At 43.6% G+C, this 26750-nt stretch overlaps 1 protein-coding gene across 2 annotated transcripts in view; it reads left to right on the top strand.

The window, feature by feature from the left end:
- The window catches only part of ASTN1 (astrotactin 1), a 299335-nt gene that overhangs the window by 18930 nt on the left and 253655 nt on the right, over positions 1-26750 (top strand). The window lies entirely within an intron of this gene.

Raw genomic sequence — 26750 nt, forward strand, 5'->3', positions numbered from 1 at the left:
CCACTTAATGTGTTTTCCCCAACATAAATGCAAAAACTGCTTTCCTCTTCAGGTCACCATGTAAATCACACAGCCGCCTGGCAGTTTTATGTTCTCCCAGGTTCTGTGCAGAGGCGATTACTGAGAACTCTGGAGCAGGGTAGCTATTTGAGGAGTGTAGACAGCCATGAGGGCTGTGCAGAAGCCTAGGAGGACTTGTGTTTCATCTGGGAGGGAATTTGCTGACCACATCTCTCTTCTGAAGTTCAGCCTTTCTTCCTCCCTCAGGAGTCAAAATCACTTTAAATAATTTGTCTTGAAACTCAGCCTTCCTTTTTCTATTTCCTCCCTCCTTTCTCCCTGCTTTCCCATGCGTGTTCTCATTGTTAGTGAGTGAAAGCTGGTGAGACGTGGGGCTTAAAGTCCCCCAATTTCATCGTCTTTATAGAAGTCAGGAATTTGCTAAATTAAATAATGACCTCCAGATAGAGAAAAAGTGTTTTTCGTTACATGGTACATGGTATACTTTTTGAATTGTTTTTTTTTAAACCAGAGTCTTTCTCAAGGAAATTAGACTCAGTCTCACTGACTTTCAGATGACCTTGCTTTTTCCATTTTATTTTTTATACAAAAGCTTGGACATGAAGAGTGACAGTGATGTATAAAGGAATATTTGATTGGTAGCTGCTACCTGACAGCCTTCTGTATTTTTCTGTTTCTGTTTGCCAGGCTTTCCAGACCATTCCACATCAGCTGCTCTTCCAAAGTAACACTGAGTCCTGGGGTGTTCAGGAATAACAGGAGAAGGATTCTTATTTTTAAATGTCAAGGGTATGAACTATATTTCTGCATTGGCTCTTACTGTTTCTTTGTTTTTTCATTCTTTTATTTCTTTTCCTGGATTCGCTCGTCACGTAACCAGCATGGGCATTACGAGCATAATTTAAAAAAATACAACAGCTATTTGACCCCTGAGCCAGCTGCCGACCACCCTGCCTCGAAGTTGTAAGTTTGCTGGCAACGTGTGATTATTATTTTTATTGCCTCAAACAACAATTGCTACAGAATAAATATGACCAAAGGGAGCTGTTATCAGAGCACGTCTACATAACCATTAGAGCTGGGGTTCATGGTATAATGAGGCGCACCGCCTCTGGTGGCTGCTGTGAGTCTGGTAGACGCTGATGCTGCCCCCTGGAAGCACGAGGGGCATCCAGTACATTGGCTTATTTATTCATATGAACTTAGCTGGTGGAAGCTACTACACTCGTGCACTGTAATGTCCTGTAACCGCTGACACTGACACAAACTGTTGCATCATTTCCTACAGTCACGTGAGACAGTGCAGCACATAGCGAGGCTCTGGTTTTGCCCCCACGTGCCATTTGTGAAATACTTATTGTTGGGGTTGAGTGGACCCAATGAATGGTCCCCCCCCCCCCCCCCACCCAAGTTCAGGTCCAACTAAGAGGCAGAAGATAGGCAGCTGGATATGAAAGCATCACCTTTATTACTGAAAAAACTATGCTGGGAGACATGGCTTAGAGATGGTCAAAAGGCTTGCCTGACATTCTTTTTAGCTAAACTTTCATTCCTAAACGTCAGGCCTCCTGAGAAATAGAGCTGGCCTCGCTCAGCTCACACAAAGTGGCGTGCACAGCAGAAGGTGCACTTTCCTCAGGCCTGCAGACATCAAAAACACACAGCGAGGAGTGGCGGGGGCTGAGGCCTGCGAGCACAGCTCTTTATCCCATGCGCACCACCCACACCAGGAATGCAGGGCAGAGAGACCAGCAGTGCCCCCCTGATGGAGACTCCTTCCATATGGAAGAAGAGATCCAGGGGAGGGGAGGCTCCCCGACCTCCCCAACACTCACTGCGCGCCAGGTCCTGTATGAGTGTTCACCTCCAGGATCTCAAGCACCACAATTCTATAAAGTAAGTGCTGTTTTACTAAGGCAGAAACTAAGGCTTGGTAAGGGTGGTTTCCCCAAGATCACACAGCTAGAAAGCGTGAGCACAATTCATTCTTCAGCCTCTGACCTCAAAGCCTGTGCTTGTAACCAAAGCACGGGGAAGTCTCAGACATTTTACATTTAATAGGACTTCTCACCTTAGCTTGTACCTGGACATAATGCCTCACGTCTGGTTCTTGGTTTCACTATCTGCTCAATGGGGAGAACAATCTTGACTTAGCTGAAAGAACTCTTATAAGGAATAGAGAGTAAAGGATGGCTGTAAACAACAGTTAGCTGGCACACATGCGGGTGCCCAAGGACTCCACGTGTACAGTAGGGATACGTGCTTCAGATGGGGCGAGTGAAGCGTGCCCATGCTCTTTGCGAAGTGTTCTGTATCTGAGAGCTGACACATGCTGGGTGAAGGAGGTTAGCCTTGGTTCCCATAAAGTGGTAAACTGGGCACATTGCACTTGGGAGATTCTTTCATTCACTTGTCCACAGAATACTTATAAGGTGTCCACTCTGTACCAGCAGGCTTGGGGCTAAGTTAGGAGGATGCTTTGATGGGAGAGAGAATGCTTGCGTGACCTAAGACGGTGAAGCTCTGTACATACCCATTAAAGGAAAGGTAGTAGTTTAAAAGATTATAATGTCTACTCAGCTATGGTGGATTCTTGACAGACCTGTTTTCAGCTAGCTTAATTCTCATTCTTCTCAAAAACACTCTCATTGCATTTGACTGCTAAAAGAAAAACACTCATTCTTTTATTCTACTCACAATGCTTCTGACACTAGATGTGTGGGGTTTTTTCCCACACTAACCAATTTTCCAACTCTCTGGACACCAGCTGGGTATCCTACAATTTAATTATAACACTACCTGGAGTTCCTGTAGACCCCACAGGTTGAGGGCTCAGTCCCATAAGACTGGCCCCCACTTGAGATGCTAGTCGCAAGTCCAAGGTTGTCACCTGTGCTTCTGAACAACCAGCTATATAGATTGGGGTTCCCATAGCCCCCTCCTCAGTTTCAATAATTTGCTATAATTGCTCACAGAATTCAGGGAAACAGTTACTTACATTTGCCTGTTCATTATGAAGTATATAATAGAGGAAACAGGTGAACATCCAGATGAAGAGATACATAGGATGAGGTCTGGAAGGGTCCCAAGCACAGGGGCTTCTGTTCCCGTGGAGCTGTGGTGCCCCACTCTCCCGGCGCATGGATGTTCACCATCCACGAGCTCTTGGAATCTCATACTTTAGGGATGTTTTTAATGGAGGCTTCACTGTGTAGGATGATTCATTACTAACTCAATCTCCAGGTCCTTTCCCTTTCCCTGCAGACAAGGGGTAGGGCTGAAAGTGCCAAGCATATAATCCTGGCCTCATCTTCCTAGTGACCAGTCCCCACACAGGAGCCCACCAAGAGTCACCTCATTAGAACAAAAGATGCTCCAACACCCAGGAAATTCCAGAGGATTTAGCAGTTCTGTGTAAGACATTCCTATTACCCTCATCACTTGGGAAATTACAAGAATTTAAGGAGCACTGGTTCAGGAACCAGTAGCAGAGACCAATACGTATTTCTTATGACACAGCTACCTCTGGCATCACCACTGTGATGGATTCATTCATTCATTCATTTGTCCATTCATTCATTCATTCATTTGTTCAGTTATATGCTTAAAGGTAGCTATGGAGCCATATGTTTCTCAGGATTCTCCCTGGTTGCGATCAACAGGGAAAAAAATGAGCTCAAAATGGCAGTGTTCTGGGGATGCTCTCACTCATTTGGTGGCTAGTGAGATTCGGCTTATTTACGAGTATCAGTATCTCGTCTCCTTTCTATGCCAAATGCAAACACCTCTCAGCTATATATGGAAATCTATCCTAAAGCGATTTATTGAATATTTGTAGGTGATAAAAATACCCTGATAAAGTAGTGAAAGTGCTTGGGATATTTAGACGGAATAGATCAAGGACTTGTGACTCATCCTGTTGGGAAAGTTTTCTCAGTGGGGCCCCTGGAAGATAAATAAGAAAGATGAGTAGCATTTTCCTGGCTTTGTCATACCCTTTTGATGTTCTCTATAGACAAAGTCACTGGATCTCTGTCCACTTTGAAAAGTCAAGTAAAATTCTACTTGTAAAATCAGAATAATAATTACAATCAGATAAATCTTACAGACTCAGTAGGTTTTTCCCTCATTTCCAGTAGACTTTCTGACATTCAAGATTCTGTCATTCCCACTATATCTCTGCTCCAGCAAGGCTGTGCTCACCACTGCATCCAAAGTGCCTTCCTTGATTCAAGCTCTGAGCTTCTGTCCAGGACAGGTGCATTGGTCCTGACTTGGTTCATATCATGTCTTTTTTTTCTGGAATGTTCTTTTCCCCTTCTTTACTCCTTGAAATACTAGTTATTCTTCAAAGATCAGCATGAGTCTCTCTTTGATAAAGGCTTTCCATAATTACACTGTCTCACAGAGATATTCCTCCTCATCTCCAAAGTCCCACAGTTCTTATTATCTAACTTGCATCATTTTATATTACATAACTATTTGCTGTGTTTATTTTTCCTCCCAGCTAGATGGTAAGACCATGTATAGGAGGTACTATTTCTTATGTATCTTTTGTTAGAGCCCTTGTCTTTATTGGTGCCTAGAACAATGTTCTGCTCGTTGAAGATGTCCAGTAACTACAGAATAAATGCAGGAGTCCTCACTTGCTGAGATTCACTAAATTCTGAGCTCTTTTGGTGCCTCACACCGGGAAGGTTTTTTCAATGGCGTGTCCTTTTCTTTCTTGCTTTTCTGCATGGTGGAGTGGAAAGAGCATAAACTCTGGTGTCAGAGAATCCACCAGTTATTCATTAAATGACCACAGCCAAGTTTTATTCAAAAGCCCTTAAACACTGGCTGCCTCATCTGCATTGTAGAGATAATACTTTTCTCTTAAGAGTGCAAGAAATCACTTTTGTAGGCAAGCTGGAAGTGTCTGGCACCGAGGAGATGCTGCTTCTTGCTACCCACTTGGACTCCACCCAGGCTGTACCTTCTCCTCTGCCTTTAATCAGGTAGTTCCCAAGTACCGGTTCTGGTCAGTGATAGCCTGATTAATGATAGCTTTCTAAGGAAGCTCAGTTTGGTGCAAACAAACTCACAAAAACCTCCTCTAAATCTTGTGAAGCAGAGCTGTCTGGGTGCATTAGCATGACAAAGCCACCTTGGGACACAGCTATTTGTCCCCGTCCAGTTGAAGAGGGGAGCCATGTTGGCTCAGCAAAATGACCAAGTGTTCTAAATATATCTCATCCGTGGCCTCTTCTTTCTATGCTTTCCCTCCCCCCCGCCCCAAGCCACCAGAGATTGATTCCTCAGTGACTCTGCCTCCACCCCACCACAAACGCTGTGAAGGACCTGATACAATTCATACTCTTTGATTTAACTGATTGTACTTGAATGCGAATGGGTTTTCACCAATGTGTTACCCCAAACAGCAGTTATATTTTCAGCTTTTTCAGTTTATGATGGTATAAGAAACTTTGTCCCATGATAAGAGATCTCCTGCAGCAGTAAGCAGAGAGATTTTCTGGAGCAGGAAAATTCTGCAATCCCAACCTGCCAGGTACAAGGTTGACCTTGAACATAAACCAAAATTTAGCATTTTTAAGGTGACAGGATATGTTTGCTCAGAAGGAGCATCTCTTCTTTCCCCATGGCTCTGTTCCCTCTTCTCCTGGGGAGAGCTGACCTGGGCTGGGTTCTGGAGCTTGCTCTGGTGGCTGGCAGGGACTGGATAGAGAAGTGAGTACTGGTACTGTAGGCCCCTTCTAGCCTCAGAAGGCTCTGCTCCCTGATAATGTACCCTGGAAGGCATCTCCTTTCTCCCCTGAGAGAGGTATCTTAACCTCATTCTATATCGTTGTCATTTTCTATTGGAAGACCCATAGATGCACGTTTTATGTTTTCCAATATACTAGATGCTATTTCAGTTACCATTTCATTAACAGACTTTCCACACTCTAAAAATCCTCATAAATCCCAGCAGGTAGAGTAGCGTGGTAGAAGGAGTATTAGGCTGTGGGGCAGGAGAGCCAGGTTCACTTTGAGTATCCAGCCATCCTTGGTCCTTAGTATTCTCCAGGCCCGGCTCGGGGTGCCAGGCAATCAGAGACAGTTAACACCAAGCCTGTGCCTTGAGGTGGCTGTGACCTTGGACAAGTGCATTTGCCTCTGCGGGTTATGTGCAGAATGACGGCATTGCAGGAGGTGACTCTAACACCCATTCCAGCTATAGATTTTATCAATCTGTGTGCAGCAGACTTGCCTCTGAGAAAGAATACTTCAAAGTGATATTTTCATACTGTATCAGCCCTTCTTGTCTGACCTCCTTGAACTTTTTACTTTGTCTCTTATATTATTTCCATCTTTGTTAATAACGTCTATGGCTGAGAAACAGCCTGTGATCGGGACCTCTGCTCTTCAATATAAAGTGTTTGCTGGAATTAGAGGTAGCTGGTTCTCCTTGGTTTCTCCTTTCTGAATCATGTCTCTCTCTTGATTCTTCCTCCTGTCTTCACTAGCCCATTGACTTGCATGTGTTATTAATACCTCTTTATTTCTCCCAATCATTATAATTGCTCAGCATTTGTGATGTGGTTGTTTCCAATCACATCTCCATAGACTTCTTCCTTATGCTTTCCTGATTACCCTCACTAGTGGTTTCTAGTCCAGTGCTTCTCACCAAGTGTGATTTTATCCCCTCTCCCCAAGGAACATTTGGCAATGTCTGGAGACGTTCTGGATGCCACAGCTGAATGATGACTGCTACAGGCATCTGGTGGGTTCAGGCCAGAGATGCTGCTAAACACCCTCCAATGCATAGGGCAGCCCCCGCAACAAAGAATGGTCAGGTCCAAAATGTCAGTAGTGCTGGCATTTAGAAACTCTCATACAACCATTTTTAATTCTGTAAGTGTCCATTTCCATGTGAATAGCGTGCCACACATGGCTACATAACACGAAGGAGAGGAATTATTTATTACTGTCTGACTGACTAACCTATGGGTTGGTAAACAGAGCCATTATGACTGCAAATTTAGTCATGTTACAATCTCGTAATTGCATCCAGAAATGGAGGGCTGCCTAAAACCACTGTTTGATACTTCATGCAATACTTTGACATGTCTAAAGGCTACTTACTGTATTGAGATACTTAACCAAATTCACTAAGACTAAAGACCCTCAAGCAAGCCAGCTGAGATGTTCAAAATCTCAGGACACCCCACCTGACAACAGCCACAAGGGCTGCAGTGATTGTTTCTGCAGCATGGGGTGCCTGCTGTGAGCCAAACAGTGAACACAAACCTGGAGTGGGATGGGATTTAATTTGATGACAAATTTCAGCACAGTGTCAGGTCCTATTAATGGGCCATAGTGATACTTTTTAAAGAAGACAGTTCATCTAGTCTGGCATTTGTTTTGCTTTATTTTATAATTCTCAAGTTAGGATGGCAGATTCTCTATAAACCTGTGATAAAATATTCCAGAACCACGCTTGTAAAATTTTAATGTGCATATGAATCACCTGGAGATATTGTTAAAATGCAGAGTATCTTTAAGTGCTTCTGGGGCGGGGACCAAGGCATCCCATTTCTAACAAGCTATAGGTGATACTCTATACATGGGTGCTGCTGGGCCATGGGTACACTTGGAGTGACAAGGTTTTAGAATGTTAAAGCTGGGAAGTATTTTGAAGATCACTGAGTCCAAGCCTATATTTCACAAATGATGAAAGTGAGGACTGGAGACTCTAGGGCAGGCACAGACAGAGTGTGGTGACCAGATGTCTGTGCCCAGCCCAGTTCCCACGCCTTCCCCACTCTAGCCTCACTGCTCAATCACATACTGTTGTTGGGTCTTGGATTTCTGTTTTTAGAAACAAGTGGGCTGTGGTCCCTGTGAATTCTGCTGTAGCCAAGATGTCATTTCCTCTAAGCTTCTGTTATTTGGATGCCGATGGTCACCACTGCTCATATCCTTTTTCCTGTTGCCTCCTGCCTCTCGGGAATGAATCTGGGGGATGCAGGAAGTAAGGCTGGATGGGCAGAAGATCGCTGGGGGCTGGTGATGGGTTACTGGCAGGATAAGCAGGTGCCATTTTCATTTGATGAGTGTACCTCTTTGAGATGGGCTCTCACCTTGGTCACAAATGAATCCCGGCACCCATCATGCTGGCTCAGGGCCACTACTGATGTGACAAGATGCACAGAGCTTAATGTGAACTGGCATTCCTTGCTGCTGAGACCTAGGCAACGTAGCGAAAGCAGCCTCCCGTGGCAGTAAGCACAACTGCCTGCCCCTCTGCGTGCAGCAAAGGTTCTCTGAGGACCCCAGGGGAGGCTCTTCCATTAATATTGCATTGGAGGGCAGCGAGAGAGGGGAAGGAAGGAGAGAGAAGACCTGCACTGTCATTCACTTGAACCTCTTTATTATTCATCTCCTATAATGTCTTCCCTGGCATCTTGTTGCTTTCCAGGTCATTTTTATAACTAACCACTATGGTTAGCTTTGGACATCCCTCTGGGAATTCCTAAGACATTTCTCACAACTCTTGTGAAAATAATAATTACATCTCTTCTCATAGGTCATTATTGCTAAAGTTTCCCTCCTGTATGCACTCTTGATACTTCCTCTTTGCATTCTATAGGAGCATCTAGGGAGGCCATTTTTAAAACTTAAGGAAAAAAATCAAGATTTTAAGCAATAAAAATCCATTGTTTTTTAGAGGATTTTTCTTTGAGGATTTTTGCAGACGTCAGACCATAAATCCCCTTTGTATCCTTTTAAGGTATGAAGAAGGGTAGCTTTTTTTTATTCCATTTTGAATACTAGTAAGACTGAAATGTGGCAGTTTAGTATTGGCCTAAATTCAGTCCTTGGGTTGGCGGGAAGGGGACCCAGAAGAGAACCAGATTATCTGGTTGGAATCTAGACACCTGGTGATTCTCAACTCTGGTCAGGTTGCTCCCAGTAGTGAATTAGGCAGAACTCCAGGGTGGGAGACCAGTGTTCTCTAACAAGATCAGAACTGTAAGAGCTGATTAGACCCGTGAGAGGGAGCAGGAGTGGATAATGAGCAGTGCAGAGGTCAGAGAGGTGCGACTGCTTTCCCGGGCCTACGTTTCGGAAGCAAGAAGGCACTCAGTGAAATGAAAATGTAACCCATTTAGTGTTGATGAAATGACATTCTTGTGTTTGCAATCCATTACTAATCTGTGGATCTCAGTGCTCCTTGGAAGCACAGAGGCCAGCTACATACACGGAATGATGAATTTTGTAGGTGTTAGAGCAACAGATTGGAATTTGTGGATCCAGACATCAGTGCCCTCATTTCTGCTACCCTTATCTATAATCAATAAATGCTTTCAAGGCACATTCCCTGGGTGGCTACTGTGGGCACAGCATCATCCTAGGCTCAGATGATTTTTGTCCCCCTAGCATCTGATACATAGTAGGTACAGGATAAGTTTGTTGAATAAACCAATATATAAATAAACTAGCAAATAAACTAAAGCAAATGGACCTAGTCCTTACCCTTATGCAGCTCTCAGAAGTGTGCAGTCTGTAGTCACATTCTTCTGTCTCATTTTTCCCACCTCAAAAATAAAAATAAACTAGACCATTACAGGGCCAACCTGTGAACTCATCCATTTGAATAAGTAGAAATGCTTTACATTAGCTGGACTGCAGATAGAATAATGGCTTTCATCTTGGTTCTGATGGTATTCAATGTGCAAGTAATATTAATCATAAGAGAATCCCCATTCCTGCCCCACTGTTGTGCTTCAACCATCTCTATCCTTGCTTTCCTATCACCAATTAGAGGGGAGAGAGAGGTAATGATGAGGTATTTGGACTATAGGGCAGTCGTGATGTGGCACATGGATTTTGTACCATGCATTCTGTTAGGTAGAGGAGAAATGTTTCAGTCTCAAAAAAAACTAGTATTTTTTGACGTGACAGAATTTTGTGGAAAGGGAAGAGCTTGGACTTTGTATCCAGACAGACCCTGTTCTGAATTCTATCCAGAATTACTTAATTTCTCTGAGCCTAGGTTTTCTTTGGATGGTGGGAAAGTTTAGCAACAGTGAATTGCCTAGCACATAACTGTTGATGAATAGCTCTTCTTCTGGTTATTACTTAGGTCAATTACTTAGGTATCCTTGCAGATACCTCAGTTGGACAACTAAGGTGATGTGTGTGACTAAAAACAAGATCCAACGGGATAGGTATGTACATTCATGACTCCAGAATATTAGGGCCACTCTAAAAGGTATCTTTAAAAGTAGACTGTGTAATCAATTGAAAGGATTCTTTTGCTGGAGAATCTGCCCCAAGCCAGGTGACACAAAGAGGAAGAATACCAACAGTGAAACATCTTCCTATATCTGTCAACACGTATAATCCTACTTGGAATCTGCAGAAGCAAACATATGTGATTCCAGGTCTTCAATGAACAGCTTTGTTGGCATTGTAGCAATTACACCTGTTCGACACAGGCAGTTTGCTTAGCAAGTGCTAGAACAGATACCAAGGCAAGGCACTGGGTGGTTTGCAGAGAGGCATTATATTAGCTTTGTTTTTCCATAAGGGCCTTTGGAGTCCAGGCACCCAGCTATACCCCAGCTTATACTTGGCCCTTGGTGGAATTCTGGATTATTGCTTCCAGAGTCTTATTTTGAACGTTTTGTTGAAAGTATGATCTTAATGGGGAACTGAACCCCTCTTGCTTGTATACCTGCACTTTCCTTCTGATGGAGTGAGCTTAGGAGATGTTGGGGTCAGCAGGAGGCATGTAGGAATTCAGCCCCAGAATCACAAAGCTGTGTAAATAAAGCTCCAGGATGGGGAAAGTAGATTGTCACAATACCTCTTTGGTGACTTCATCTGCTCCCTGATCATCTCTCCTTGGTGATGATTAAATCCAAATGGAAAATAGTAATTGGTAGCCTGAAAGAAGTGAGGCTTCTTAGCCAAGATAAGAATCATATTTCCTCCTTACTGGGGAAAGGAGTTGAATATTTTATCTTTGTTTGCATGTTTTTAGAAATGCAATACTCTCCCTACCTTCTTCAATTATAAAGGTAATATATGTTCACAGTATTTGTGGTAGAAAAAAACAGGAAAGCATACAGAAGAAAAAAAATTGCTCTAAACCTCATCAAACAGGTAACCCTGTTGACATACATGTTCCCTCTTTTTAAGCATAGTTTTACCTACTTGAAATACTATTGTGCATATAATTGAAAATCTTGGGTTTTCACTTGAAACTTTAAACAAATCCCATATCATCAAAATCTAAAAACACTAACTTGATAAATTCTGAGAATGCAGTGGATAGGTACAGATGGTTTACTATTAAATTCTCAGTGCCTAGCAAATGAATATTTGTTGAATAAAATGAACAATGATATTCTAACCATGTGGATGTTTGGTTTTGAACTGAATAATATTGTCATTTCCAATTTGTTTGCTTTTATACGTAATGCTGCAGTGAACATCTTTGGTATAACAAACTTCTTTTGTATTTCTAATGATTTTCTTCTGACAGATTCCCAGAAGTGTAATTATACACTCGATCAAAAGGATATGAGCATTTTTAAAGTTCTTGGAACATATTACCCAGTTGCTTTCCAGAAAGGTTGCATTAAAGAGGTATGTGAGAGGCACATTTCACTGCACCCGAGGCAGATAGCGAGTTAACAGACACCAAGGACCACTCAGGCAGCTCCATCCATCTCAGAGGATGGACAAGAACAACTTCCGGTGAATTGAGTGGAAGGTGTTTTTAAATAGGATCTGAAGAGTGAAATCTGTCATGTACTTTAATTAAAAAATCCAATAAGTGCAAAATGGGGCTCAGAGTACAGAAAAAACATTCAAGGAAAACTAAAATATGTAGCTTTCTTCTGCTCGAGGGACATAACCGCCAGCCCCCGCAAGCCTCAGAGAGGAGGTTCCATGCTACGAGCTAACGGTAACCTTGTCTGCCTTCACCATTCAGTGTCAAACACTTTAACATGACCAGGCTCATGCCAAACTCTCTGGGTGACACTAATCCCTGATTTAATTACCCTTGACAGTGTGTGATGGGCCTTAATGAGCTATGGTCCCTAATGAGCTGCATCTTGGGGTTTTAGAGCATTACCTGAAGGGCGTGGTCCTCACCCAGGCTAACTCTGGCGGGTGCAGAAAACCAGCTTCCAGCTCAGGGACCTCAATGCAAGTGACAAAGCAGCATCTGGTGACCTGCAGGGTAATGCTTCTAAGTAGGGAGGTGACACGATATTTTCCTGGCCCTAAATCATTAGCAAGTAAGTACTGCCAGGACAACTTTAAAAGTGTAGGCATTATGTGGGTGCCATGCCATTTTCCCTGCCATGCAGTCATCTTCCTGAAGACAGGGAGCAGTCTGCTTTTGTGCTGCTCATTAAAAGTCTCCTTATTGACACACCATAGGGCTGGGGGGGAGGGTGTGCCTGCTGGCTGGCTACTCTGGAGGGATAGCCTAACCTTATAACCAGGGTTACATAAACCACCCTATCCAGCAAGATTTAGCCCTGGTCTTTATTAACTATGGGAAGATTACTGTTTTGAAAAAAGAACTTCAATAAGAAGAAATATTAGAAAAAAGTCAAATGAATTTGAAAAAGTAGATGAGTTTGCAAAATAAGGTTTAGCCATGAATGAGATCATCTATTTATGACCTTGGGACAAGTTAGTTAACTTTTGTGAGCCTTAGTCTCCTCATCTGTGAAATATAGCTAATAGTCCTCACATAGCAAGATTCTTATTAACATTAAAAAACAGAAGCACAACAAGGAGACTGGAGCATAGCTTTTAAGACCTCCTGGGGGCTCAGCAAATGGCAGGTGCTTTTTTATTGTTGTTTTTGGTAGGTTGTTACTGCTATTTTCCTGTTTTTGTTTTTTGTTTTTTTTTTTTTTTTTTTTTCCTTTACTCAGCTCTTTCCTCAGGTGCATACCATACAAAGACATTCTGACTTCCAGCCTGAGGAAGATTTCAGTTAACAGTAGATCTGGTAGCAGCATAGATCCTTTCCAACAACCTGCTTCCTTGTTTGCTGGGATCTTCAGATCTTACAAAAGCTGCTCTCTAGTCTTATTTCTGCATGTTTCATCTCCCTGACCTATTTGCCTGTCTTTAAACTGATTTTTAATTTGACGTTGAAGCTATAATTATCTTTCATTCATGTATTGTCCTGGATGTAAATTTCTCTCATGGAATTCAGACCAGCTTGTTCTATGAGCTCAATGGTTATACAGCCCTGGAAGTTATACCCTCATCCCTTACACATGCTTACTGGGATTTTTTATATTTCCTGAAGCTTACTTGTTATTTTGTTTCCCCAGTAAGATTAATCCTACCATCTTCATCTACTGGTCTAGCTGGGCTCACTGACTTGGTCTTAAAGCCTGATGGTGGCACCATGTTTCCCTGGAGCTTGTTTTGCACCTCTGACAAACAGAGGGTGATTCTTTCTCTGTTTTTACACTCACAATTCTTTTTTGACTGTTTATTATATTCCTATTTCATGCTGATGAGAAATTCCAACCCTCATATTATATTCAGAGCAGAGACAAGTGATTGCTACGTCCTAAGGTCAGTGACTGATCCAGACTTTACTGGGTTGGGTTGCTAGTTCTACCCTCTTCTCCAGTTTCTCTTCAATCCATTCTATCAAATTAAATAACTTTCCCTCAAGTGCCCCCAAAGGGCACTTTTGATTCTTGTCTAATACCTAAAGAGTATAAACATACTGTTGAAATCACAGAGGAAAGAGAAGAGTCATTTTATCACAGATGTTTCTTCTAGATTTTAATTTAGGAGTTGCTGATGATAGGATCTTGTATTGGCTGCACACACATACAAACAGACACGTATCAACTTCAAAAACAGCAGTGGTACTATGAATTCCCCAAAGTAAGGGAAATAATTTTTTCAAATTTGTGGACCTTTTAAAAGTAACTTATTTGACTTTTGAAAGCAATATATGGATACTTTGAGGGCAAAAATTTAACTCTAAAAATATTAGACTTTTAGAATTTTGATTCAATTAAGCAAAAATTAAATGTGGTTTGCAGTTTTTGAATTCACCATGGAAAGGCCAGTCCCAGGCACTGAATTCCTATTGTGCATAATAAGAAAATCTGGGGTGAGTATAGCTTACAGATCCAAGAAAGAATCTCTAGAGACGCTTGTACAAAGAGGGAAATGGATACCGTTTTTGTTTTCTTTTAATACTGTACTTCCAAGTTACGACTCCTCTTCAGAAATGTAGTATTTGCTCAAATTCATCTAATGGCAAGAGACTATGTGAATAACATTAAATTCTCATGTAGGGTTGCAATTAAGAAATGCTGACGGCCCCCAACCATTTTTGCTGTTTAACTAAACATTATCTTTGTATTATTATATCTTTCTTTAGAACTTGATGATTGCTTCACCAGGGCATTGCGAGTTACTGTTTGTAAAGAAATTGCATCTCTCTGGAATAAAGGTCATTTTCTGATGGTGCATAAGTTGACATGAAAAATTACATCTACAGCAAACATTTATGTTTTGAATCGTATGTGTACAGGATGTGGTTGACCTGACAAACTGTTTAAATAAATCATCAAAATGGGATGCCATCCATCCAATAGCTTTGAAAGAACTTGAGAGTGGAACTGTGAAACTGGGGGTTGAATATGTCAGATGGCTCCTGTATGAGCAACCTGATTCAGTGGATTGCCTGGGTAACTGTCAGGGACGCCCACAGAGATGCAGAAGGGACCTCTGGGCCCTCAGATTCCTTCACTGCAAGAAGGAGGTGAAGTGCTTATCAAGAGAGGGTCACTGAATGGATACAAAGACATATCTGGAGTTGAAGGACAGTATGGCAGTTAGGATCTGGGGCTTCAGACCCAGGTGCCATGGGTCAGATGTGCCAAAGCTGTGTGACTGGAGAAGGCACTGGGTGAGGGCAGAATGTCAGAAAACACTATGACAGGGATGAAGAACAGGCTTCGATGTCAGGGAGACGATCAATGGGTGATTCTTGGAATAAAAGCATCAACTGTGGGGTCTTCTAAAAACTACCACTTCGAAATCTTAAAAATTTTTTAATTTTTAAATATTAAATTTAACATTTTAATATTTTTATAGAAGGGAGAGACCATAATGAAATGTGTTTTAGTGTGCAATCAACATTAAAGCCTTCCACACACAGGAATGTCAAGCCAATAGAAATACATTTCAGAATATCAGAGAAGATTTAGATGAGGGAATTGAAAGGTAACTTTCATAAAAACTTAAAGCTTCATTCTTTACTGTCCACACAATTATGGCCTACCTGCACAAGGCTTGTCTGAGGGTTCCAGTGATTGTTTACCCCTCTTAATGCCTCTGATGCTTGTTATGTGTGCTGTTTTTTTGGCAGGGGGCACATGCTAGCTTTAAAATGTTATTTACCTTTTTTCCTATGTTTCTTGAATCTCCAATCACACTGTCTTTTTCCTTGTGGTATCACTGGAACCTATCACAGAGCCCAGAATCCACTAGATCCGTAGTAAACCTTTACTGGTATTCTTGATGATTACCTTAGCTCAGATGCTCTAGAAAACAGGGCCTAAGGACCAAGTTCTGATGCTTTATTTGCAAGGCAAGGACCACAAAAGTACAGAGAAGGGGAATGAGAGAGGGAGGAATGAGAAGAGATGTGAGATGATGGATTATCATAATGGCCACTGCTTCATGACGCCAGCGAGAAGACACAGCACACACTTGGCACACACATTTGGCTCTGCCAAATGGGAAGTCTTTGGACACGGTTGGACCACACCCTGCAGCAGTCTGTCGAAGGGAGGAAGGAGAGATTATTTATCTGCCTGGCTCCTTCCCGTCTTTCATTGGTCAAAGTCTGCACCAGAGGAGTTAGCTCCCTGTGCTTCTCAGTTGCATCAACCTGCCCCTGCAGTGCCCACTCAGCAAGGTAGGTCTCATACCCTAGAGTGTGGTGCTCCATCTGAGCTGGAAGTTGCAAGAGAGGCCAAGACTCAAGGGGTCCAGCTAGATAGCCTGGTTGTATGTCCCCAGCCAAGGCGGAGATCTGTCACTCCCAGGCAGTAACAGATTTGTTCCATGCTGCTTTAGGTCAATTCATCTGCCACAAGGACAGCTGGGGTGGCGCACGCAGCTACGGGTCTCAGAGGCAGGTGAGGCCAAGGGAGTCAGAAGTTAATAAAATGTATCTGATAGGATGATGAGGATGGTGATAAAGAACCTCTGCCAGCAAGAAATGGAGACAAGAAAGCACCAGAGGAGATCAACAAGAATCCACAAGCAAGTAGAAGAAATATGTAATGTCAGGATAGGTTCAACACTCTTCCATTTAGAAAGGTGAAAGCCAAGAGAAGTTCTAATTATGTGAACATAGATTTGTTCACAGCATCTTGGAATATGAGAAATAAGGGGCATCCCTTGAAGCTTGAAGGAGAGACTTAATTTGGGAGAAATGAAAGGGGGTATTATTATGACTTAATATAGTGGGTAGTAAACACATAGAATATATTATCCTCAGAGGTGATACTGTCAGAAAATACAAATTGGCTGAAGGATAATTTAGGTAAGTTTATGTTTTATGGAGCCAGAATGAGCTACTAGGAGGAAATTAAGAGAGTGTTTAGGGTACTAGCCCTAACCTGCTGAGACTGAGATCACAAAAGACAGCACTGTCCTTCCTTTAATACACTTGGTGTCATTTTCAATGACTGAATCCTGGTCTGAGTGGATCACTGGTCTGAGCCAATATAAAGGGCTTTACATATCTATTTTTATCATCAACATCCATGGTAATTTCAGGGACTTTTTCCCTTGGGGGAGAAGTGGACAGTGCAGCAGAATTGTTGTCTCCAAATCTAGGTAAGCATCCTGCATTCCGATAGAGGGACGATGTTCACTTTAAAGATTACTCTGCCTTTGTCAATACTCAGTCTTTCAGCATTTAATTATCCTCTGCAAACCAGTGAGGAATTAAATGGGCAATCAATCCACTTGATCTTTGCATAGTCATTTGAAACACAAATATAATAAACTATATTAGTTTCATCAGACTCATTCTGAACTCTAGTTCTTTGCTTAAGTTAATCTCTATACTTGGATTTTCTTCTCTCTCTGTTTATCCAAATCCATGCACCGAAAGGCTTAGGCCAATTCCCATTTCTCCATAAAGCCTTCTCTGACCACTTCATTCCTCGCGGCCTTTCACTGCTTTAAATCATTTGACATTTACTGTCTTTATCATAAATTCTCAGCTTTATGCTCTCCTGAATTGGTTGCTAATCACTTTGTTTGTACATAAATCACGTTGCTCTAACTAGATTTTAAGCCCTTTTGAGAACTGGAATGAGGTCGCCTGGTACTCTCTGGTTGCCCCCGCGTGTAGCACAATGCCCGGCACTTAGGTGATGCTTGGTGAACACTTGCTGGGTCGTAGGCTGGCAGGTGAGAAGAGTGTGTGTGTTGCCATCCAGACAGACTCGGGATGGGGGGAGCTCACTGTAGCTCCAGGTGAAAATGCTTCCTCATTGCTTTTGGATAATGAAAGCAGTCCTTAATTTTCACTGAGAGTAATAAAAGTTACTGCCTCTTTTAGTGGTGCTCACTCACTCCCCCTCCCCCTCCTCCTCTATCAAAACATGCCAGGGAATCCTAAAGACCTTCTAATTGATGATAAAGAGAACTTATTCTCCTACTTGATTTAAAAAAAAAAAAAAAAGAATTTGCCTTCCCTACCTTTGCCCTCTTGTTCCTCTGGGCAGTGGCTTCTGTGGTAGCTGTTAGCAAAATGCTTCAGGCAGTATACATCAGACAGAGAAATCCCTCATTACTGAATTCCTCCCAAGATCAAATCTGAGGTGACACCACTGAGTTTAGCCAAAGCAGCATCAAGCTCACACTCACACCCTCACCAAATCTGTGATGGGGTCTCAAGAGCCTTCATCTTTTTTCCTTTGGAGTGAATTTGGAGGGAGGGGATCCGTCTGCAATAGGAGGCAGAGGAAAGGCCGGAGTGAGAATGCCTTGAACAGCTGGTGGGGAACATGCTACTGAACTTCTGTCAGCTCCAGTGTCATTATCTCCCAGGCGCTTCTTGTGAGGATGGAGCGAGATGAAACTACATAAATGCAGGGCAAGTGAGGAGAGTTGGGGCTCCACTGGCAGGTTGAGCCTCCTTCTCAGGATTCTGGCTACCTGCTTTAAGCTCATGTGTTCACCTGGCAGGAAAAAGATGCTGAAGTATGCCCTCTGCTTCTTAGAAAGAGGATGGTGGTTTACTTGGAAGGAAGAATCAAGCCCACAGCGGGAAGCAGCTTCCAAAGCCCTGAGATAATCAGATACGTGGCTGCAAGGCTTCCTTGAAAACATCTCTATAGGAGACAACAAAAGTAAATGCTTAAATGAAACTTTTTACACAATGGACCTGTCCTTTCCTAGGCAAGATGGAAACAGACTTGCAGCTCTGGGGCTTATTTCTCTTCCTTCTCGTCTCCTCACTGATTAGCCACTGAATTTGGTTTCCTGCCTGGGGTTAGCTCACAAGGGGATCCTGAGGCCTCCCCATGTCTTGGCCTTGCCAACTGCTGGCTGCACCACCAGCCAAGATGTAATCAGCTCACAGAGCCAGGGTGGGTAAGAGGCAGGTTGAAATAAATAGCGGCTGTCTGTTGAGAAAGTCTACTGTCAAGAATCCTGAACTCCTAACACAAAGGAAGAAGTAGCCCATGAGCCACTGGGAGCCACTGGGTTGGGGTAAGGGTAGGAAAGTGGGGTAGGAATGTGAGGGTCCACCTTCCATGGTCTGTGATCGCCATCTTTGGGATGCTGGCTTAGGGTTGTGTATTTTGGAGCCTCTGTTGCCTATCTCATCTGTAAAAAAGGAAAAAATAATACCTACCCTACCTCCTCTCTGCGGTTCTGATGAGAAGCAGATGCTCCAATGGATATGTAAGAACTCAGTAAAGCATAAAAGGCGTTGGGCAGTTGTTGGATATTAATTGTCATTAGTGGAAATGGAAGTCCAATAATGATTTTATTTGGTCACTTTTTCTCCTTGGTTGTAAATGAATGCTTTGAAACTTTTTGTGCAAATTTGTGTTGACCTTCCATATTTCTCACTGACTGTTGAAGCCATATCATGCATGTGAGGGTATGCTTAGGACACTAACAATGCTTTCTATTCAGAATACACTGGTTTCCTTGACTCCCTCTGAAACCTTGCAGAAGAATGTGTTTCTTCACGCCCAACTGGTAACAGACCCTGTGGTCAAGTCCAGCTGCATATGGTTATGTGTGGTTTTAAAATAAGTGAGGAAGAACTTCCCTGGTTGCGCAGTGGTTAAGAATCCACCTGCCAATGCAGGGGACATGGGTTCAAGCCCTGGTCTGGGAAGATCCCACATGCCGCGGAGCAACTAAGCCTGTGCGCCACAACTACTGAGCTTGCACTCTAGAGCCCATGAGCCACAACTACTGAGCCCGTGTGCCACAACTACTGAAGCCCTTGTGCCTAGAGCCTGTGCTCCGCAACAAGAGAGGCCACTGCAGTGAGAAGCCCATGCACTGTAACGAAGAGTAGCCCCCGCTCACAACTAGAGAAAGCCTACATGCAGCAACAAAGACCCAACACAGCCAAAAATAAATAAATTAATTAATTAATAAATAAAATAAAATGAGGCAGAGCCTCCTGCACTAGACATTCCCTAGGGTGTTAAGAGGTGTCCTGGCCTTGAAGCTGAGGGCCAGTGGTCCAAGGAGTGCTTCAGCCGTGATCATCCCTACAAGGAAGAAGGAGGTGGGGTCCAGAAGAGGCAATGCAGTTTAGTGTTTTGAGTCTCGCTATCTGGAGGGATCTTCTCTCTCAGCCTTTTCCATAATTTACTGCAAGCAGCTTGAGAAGATCTTGGGCATTTCTGCCTCCAGGTCTTTGAAATAAGGAGGAGAATTCCCATCGCCTCCCTTGTGGGAATCTGAGGAGTTAGGTAATGTCTGGACAGAACGCAGGCCCCTATAAAGTAAGAAGGCGTGTAGGGTGGCCACATGCAAAAAAAAAAAAGAAGAAAAACAAGGGGTGACATGAGTGGTCAGATCATCAGGGGGAGGAGTGTGGCCCTCGCCTGACCAGTAGGCATCTGAGCTGAATGTGGGGTTGGGGGCTGGGGAGCGGTGGAGTAGGATGGAGAGAGATAGGAGTGCCCCACTTGACTCCTTAAACGTCTTCTCTCTAGCACCCTTGACCTTGCCAGTTGAGGCTGGGCCCTGCTGCCACATTCTAGTGCCAATCAAGTACTTCTGCGCTGCTGTTGCTCTGCTCCAGTGTCCCCAGATATTATGGCTAATCGGGTTGACGGGAAGCAAAGACAGCTCCACTCACTGAGTTTTGCTTTGAGTGGCATCCTGCTCTGGCTCTCGAAGAATAGGCGCGACATGGCTCCCATCACTTCTGGTCCCTGTCTCCCTCCAGCTCCACGCCTCTGAGCGGTCCACATTAACTCCCGGGGCTTCTCTCAGTCCCTTGGTAACACAGGGCTTACCCTCACTACCTCCTCGTTGCAACTCACTTTAAAACCACTTTGGCTCAAGGAGAATGGGATTTGGCAGGTAACAGTAGGGTCCCCATCGATCTATTTTTTAACCCAATAACCCCAAAGTGCTTCAGGTAGCAGTGGTACTTCTTTCCCTCAGCATTTATGCCCCTGCTCGAGCCAAGAAATGAAGCTGCCAGCTGTGTGCTAAGTGGGTTGAGAGGTCCTCTCATTTGCTTGCATCTGCTTCAACCCTGTTGACAGCATCCATGAGCTGTTCTGGTCCCCAAAAGGGAACCATTCCCATTCTCCCCCAGCTTCAAACTTGACACGTTTAAACTTCCCTCCTGGGTTAAATCAGGGTCCTCACCACAAAACCCAGACTCTTGAAAGGCACATGCAGAATATTTGCCATAGCCTGTCTTTTCACCTAATGTCAAGACCTCTCAGATGTGAGAGCTAATAGAAGCTTTGGAGGAGTTGGAAGGGAAGGAGACGGAGGCGGAAATGCTAACTTTCACAGATCATTTCTTTTCTGCTGTGAGTGGTAAAATGCTATGTCTCTGAATGTTCACCCCAAACCTCATAAAATGTCAGAGTGGGCAGATTAGAAATTTGAGGCTCAGAGGAGACAGCATCTTGCCCACTATCACACGGTCATCCCACAGCACACCCAGGTCCATCCGACTTCAAGGGCCATGTTTCTCCACCAATGCCCTTTTCCTGACTTAAAGTTCACCTGGGCTCATCCTTCCATTTTCCTGCTGAGCAAACAGGGTGGGTATCACCTGTTCAAGGTCACTGGCCGCTTTTTTTAGGAGAATAGATCTCTTGATCTTTTAACCCAGTGTCTTTCCTATAAGGCACCTAGAACTCCCTTCGCCTCTGCAGGATTATGAGGATGGCTGGTGGCCCTAATCCTGAGTCACGATTGAAAACTGAAGATCCTCATAAAGCTCACATGTGGTTTACATAGTGTATAAGGTCAACACCACTGTCTGACACTGGCATGGCTGCTCCTTATGTGAGGAAGACAGCGGCAGCAGTGACAATGATAAACTAAGCCAGAACCAAACAAAACCATGATCAGAGGACAGATTGATGTTAGATCTGCTGAGCTCAGTTCAGAAGAGACAGAGGGGTCCTTGCTAAGGATCCCTACCAGCAGACAGGAGCCTGTGCCAGGGAACTGTCTTCACCCAGTGCAGCTGGAACACATCGTCCGGTCAGACGGAAGCCCTCTTTCTAATGGCTGGACATTTCTAATGGCTGGGCTTCTCCCATCGAATTCCTGCAGCTAAGAGGAGAGCTAAGGCAGACACCAACTGAGACAACCTGAGAGGCAGAGCCTTGTGTGAGTGAGAAGGAAGGGTGAAACTCATTGTAGAAGAAAGTGCTGTCTTTCTGTGATGGAGGACCCTCCTGTGTCTGGGAGTCATGAATACTGCATCAAAAGAATAAGCTTATTTAAGAAAAGGAAAAAGAAACCCAGAAGCTGAGAGAATTAAATAACTCCTGGGAACTAGCCTTAGGAAGGTCTTTTCAATTGGATTATGGAAGGAAGTTTCTGTCAGGGTTTTGCCTTGGATTTTTAGCTTTGTGTGGATCCAGAGCAAGAAAACCCCCTTGGGATGCCTGAGGAGAGGAGAAAGCCCTTTGTGGAAAGATGGCGGGCGGGTGACTTCATACCCAGTGGGGCTCAAGGGCACCGTCAGGCTTCTCAGTGCCTGGTTTCCATACTGTCTTTATGTAAAATTTCCCAGTGTTTAAATTTCACCAGGGTAGTTGAGGATGTTTTAAGGTATCACTGTTACAGCTCCTCATTTTAAAGCTTCAATTAAATACCAAGGAATCACACAAACACACTTCTAGGGGACCTTCCTAGAGATTGGAGACAGGAGATCCACTGCGGCTCCACTTTCCAGCTCTGAGGCCATGTTGCTGCTTCTTTTGGTGTAGATGGGAGCAAATAAACGTCAGCAAAAACACTGCTGCTTCCTGGTGCCACAGAGAACAGGGAGGAGGAGGCTGTTTCCTGGATGACTTATCAAGTTTTTGACCATGGCTCTCTAGTGGACCATGCAACAAGGTACTTGGCTTCTGTACGAGGGAAAGGGTTCTTTCAACCCACCACATCTGCCATGTTAATTTCCCTGCTATTTTAGGACAGAGGGGTGGCTTCTGCTTGATGATAGACAAGAAGATGTAGGTTGCTGATGGACATACTTGGGGCAGTTCTTTGTGATGTTGAGAATGAGACAAGGTGGAAGGAGCAAGAACAACAACAAAAGGCAGAAGGAAAGATAAAGGAAGCACAGAAGGCATTGAAAAGAGTCCAGAGCTAGACTCACATTGTTCTGTGTGGGCAAGGCCATTCCAGGAGTATATGGAGTTCCAGAAGAACTGGCTCCCAGAACTCAGCTGGGTTCAGGTTTCAAGTTGTTCGAGTGAGTGGAAGGTTTGGGAGAAAAGAAAGAGAGGAGGAGGGGGAACAAAAATACCCTCTGCATTTCTGCAGCTTCCTTTGAGTTGAGAAGGGCTCTTTAGCCAGAGCCTCCAACCAGAACCTTGTTTCCATGGCAACCCACTTGCAGCCTGCAAAGCTGTGACAGCCCACTCTGGAGCTAGTGTTGCCGAACCAGAAAATGGAATAGGAGAAGTTTGGTTTCCTGGATTATTAACATTAAATATATTCTCAGTGGTAGGTAGGAATCCTTGTATTCAGTAGTGAATGCCGTTTTCCTTCCTTGATCTGACACATGAATTCTCTGTGTTTATTTAGCGTTCCCTAGACACCAGCACTGGGTAGGTTCTGGGGATAATGGGGTGAATAAGAAATCGCCTTTGACATTGATGAGGCTACCACCCCAGGAGATCTGTGCCATTCAGCATTTATGTGCTGGGTGTTGCACCTGCACAGACGAGGGTGTAGCTAGCTTTGGTAGGGGTTGGGAAGGCTTGCCAGTGATAATGACATTCAAGAACTGGCAAAAAAGAAGTAAGTAGGAGTTTTGCAGGTGGAGAATGTGAGAAGAAGGGAATTCCTTTGGGGATAACATCTATTAAGCAGGAAATAAGCAAATTATGATTTTGTTTCTTGAGATGTCTTTGAGACACCCCCCCCCCCCCACCAACCCCGTCCCCCATTAGATTCTGCCCTCTGGAGCTTCTGCCCATCAGCTGTTGAGGTTCTGGCTGCAGCACTAATTTGGACTGATTTAAAGTCTGTGGACGGACAGAATTTCCCAATCCTTCATGGGGCTCACTTATACACTCGCTTTAAGGGAAAAATGCATTTCTAGCATTATGTGAGAGATAATGCTGGCAAAACAAATGCCATGAGGGGCTCAGAGGCTGATCAGGGCTGATTCTTAAAGACAGCTTATAGTGAACTATTTGAAAATTCATTTGTTTGGGGATTAGAATACTTTCTCCCTAAGACATCCCACCATCAGTTGGACTCTTTGCGTAATGACTTTTTTTAAAGAGAGACATACCTGTTCAGAACTACCTTAGTGGTCTTTACTTTAACTAGCTGGTTTCTTTATGCTCCAAGGGATTTACTAATTTGCATACTGACACCAAGAATGTAAAGATAAATACCATCTCTCAGAGCACTGGAGAGCAAGGCTCATCTCAGTAATATTCCACAGAGCCCCCTAGGATCAGTGCCAGTCATCCTGTGAACACTCCTTGCATATTAATTGGTGATAATTGAAAAATAACACCCGTCATCCTTAAAGAAGAAAACCGCCTCACCTGATTGCACTTTTATACAAAGACTATTTTATTACCTAGACCCACTAAATAATCCAACTGTCATCATCACACTCAATATTACTACTAATATATACTTAGTCTTTTATTCATTCAACAGCTATGTTCAACACAATGTGGTGGGGATATACATATGAAAAAAGAACAAGTCCTATTCTGAGGAATCTTACAATTTACTGTGTTTATGGAAGGGAGGCTGGAGATTTATAAATAAATACAATACAGAACAAAATGAAGTAGCTGCTGTGTGTGTGTATATATATATATACATGTGCATATATATAGAGGTCTATATCTAGCACTGTGCCTCACACACAACATGTTTTGTAAGTGTAAAATGATTGATAGGATAAATAAACATGCTGTAAACATGCCTAAAAGAAATGATTCATTTTAATGGGTGTCTAGGGCTTTCAGGACAGAAAAGCTTTATAGAGAAAGTAATATCCACATAGAATTTCAAGGAATGAAGGCTATTTTGTTGGTACGGGAGAGAAGGGCAATCCAGGCTGAGGAAACAGCCTGGGCAAAGGCTGCGAGGTGGGCTATGGCGGGTGTGCCTGGGAGACGCGAATGGTCCAGTGAGGAGGGATACCAGGTGAGACACCTGGACGTCAGGCACTTGGCTCTGGAGAATCTTGAACGTCATCATGCCCCAAAGTTGGGATTTTATTTTTAGGGTGGGGGTGGGTAGGCAGAAATGAGTAGCCAGTGAAGATGTCTGGGGAGGGAACCGATGCTGTTATGCTTATTGCTTACTGTCTGTGTGCTCCCGGGAGGACCCAGGCTCCACCAGGCTAGGCTTTCATCTGCCTTTTGTTGGCTCACACATCCTGAGGGCTAACCCAGGCCTGGCACACAGCAGATCCTCAGCAGAGAGCTGGTGAGTGGGACTCTACCAGGGCTTTAAGCATTTGTTTCTGGGCGTGATGAGAAAGTTAGGAAACGGGAAGGATTTCAGGAAGGAGTTGCAAGGTAGAAAGCTTTTCCAGAAGCTCAAGTGAACACCTATGAGACTGAGGCTGAGAGTGACATGAGAAAGGACAAGAACTGAATGGGGGGCTAAGGAAACCTCCAGAGAACTTGGTCACTGAGTAACTGTGAGGGCGAGGGTCAGATATGTCCCCTGTATATTTCAAAATAAACAGCTGGCTAGCACTGCCATCCACCAAGGCTCAGAACTCTGCGGGCGGAGTTGCTTCCAAGTTGAGGGTGGAGAGCAGCTGAGAAGAGAAAGACAATGGCTCTGCTTTTGGAAAAGTTGAATTTGAGGTGCATTTGGGAAATTCATGTGGACACTCACTTAAAGGGACAATTGGGGAGTGGAGCTCAGTTTGGGACAGGAGGACTAGAGTGAAGGATGTGGGAGTCGTTAGGATAAAGGTAATAATTAAAACACAGAGAGTAGAGGCCCTGGGTCTCCAGGGAAGGGTGTGGAGAGCAAGACTGATGAGGATGGGACACAGAATCTTTGCATGTGTAGGAAACTCACAAGCTTGAGAACTGGGAAGTCATAACTAAATTAGGAAAACGGAGAGTCAAAGAAGACAGAAGAGTGTTTTCTGATTGAGAGGGTGACCAAATAACTGAGTTTTGTGGAAAATCACGCAGGGTGAAGGCTGGTAAGAGTCCACTGGGTTAGACAGTCAAGAGGTACCGGTCATTTCAGTAGAATGGTGGAGGCAGGAAACATCACAGGAAGATGAAAAAACTGGATGACAAAACGAAGCGCAAGTGCATAGTGCTTCCTTAAGAAATATGGCAGTGAATGAAAAGAGAGGAGGGTTTGGCTTCAGAGCAAATTAGAGCTGAGGAAAGACATTTTTTATGAAGGGAAGCGAGCTCATGAGAGGGAAGCTTTTATGTAACAACAATAAACTCTTAGTTGTTTCTATAATATATGAAAAGTATTTTGATTTTGAGAAAAGCATAAGACACACCTTTTATCTACACAGAAAATAATGCACGTGAGCACGGTTTTAATGTGATAATGTCAAGCATAATACATAAAGATGAGGTTTAGTCTCACTAATGATGATCAGTTTGTCAGTCTCAGATTTCATCTATGGAAAAAGGGCTTCTTTCTGTAAATGCTGTGAGGTTGAAGATGTGGTGATATCATGGTCTGTCTGTGTCTGCCTCACCATTAGCTGGTGATGGCTGCATAGTCCCAAGAAGGGGGAAAATCAGGTCAGACAGGGTGAGAACTTGGTAGTCCTAGATTTGGGTTTCATGGAAGTGTTAGGAATTCTAGGTGTTGAGTTACTTTGGAAGGTCATTGGATCTTGTGCCTTGTCCTCCAGAAGATTTCCATGAAAAGTATTTCAGAATTATAATGCCCTGCCCAATGTTAATGTGCCTGGGACCTACAGTGGTAGTGGT

This window comes from Hippopotamus amphibius, chromosome 3, assembly GCF_030028045.1.
Source record: "Hippopotamus amphibius kiboko isolate mHipAmp2 chromosome 3, mHipAmp2.hap2, whole genome shotgun sequence".
Classification (NCBI taxonomy): domain Eukaryota; kingdom Metazoa; phylum Chordata; class Mammalia; order Artiodactyla; family Hippopotamidae; genus Hippopotamus; species Hippopotamus amphibius.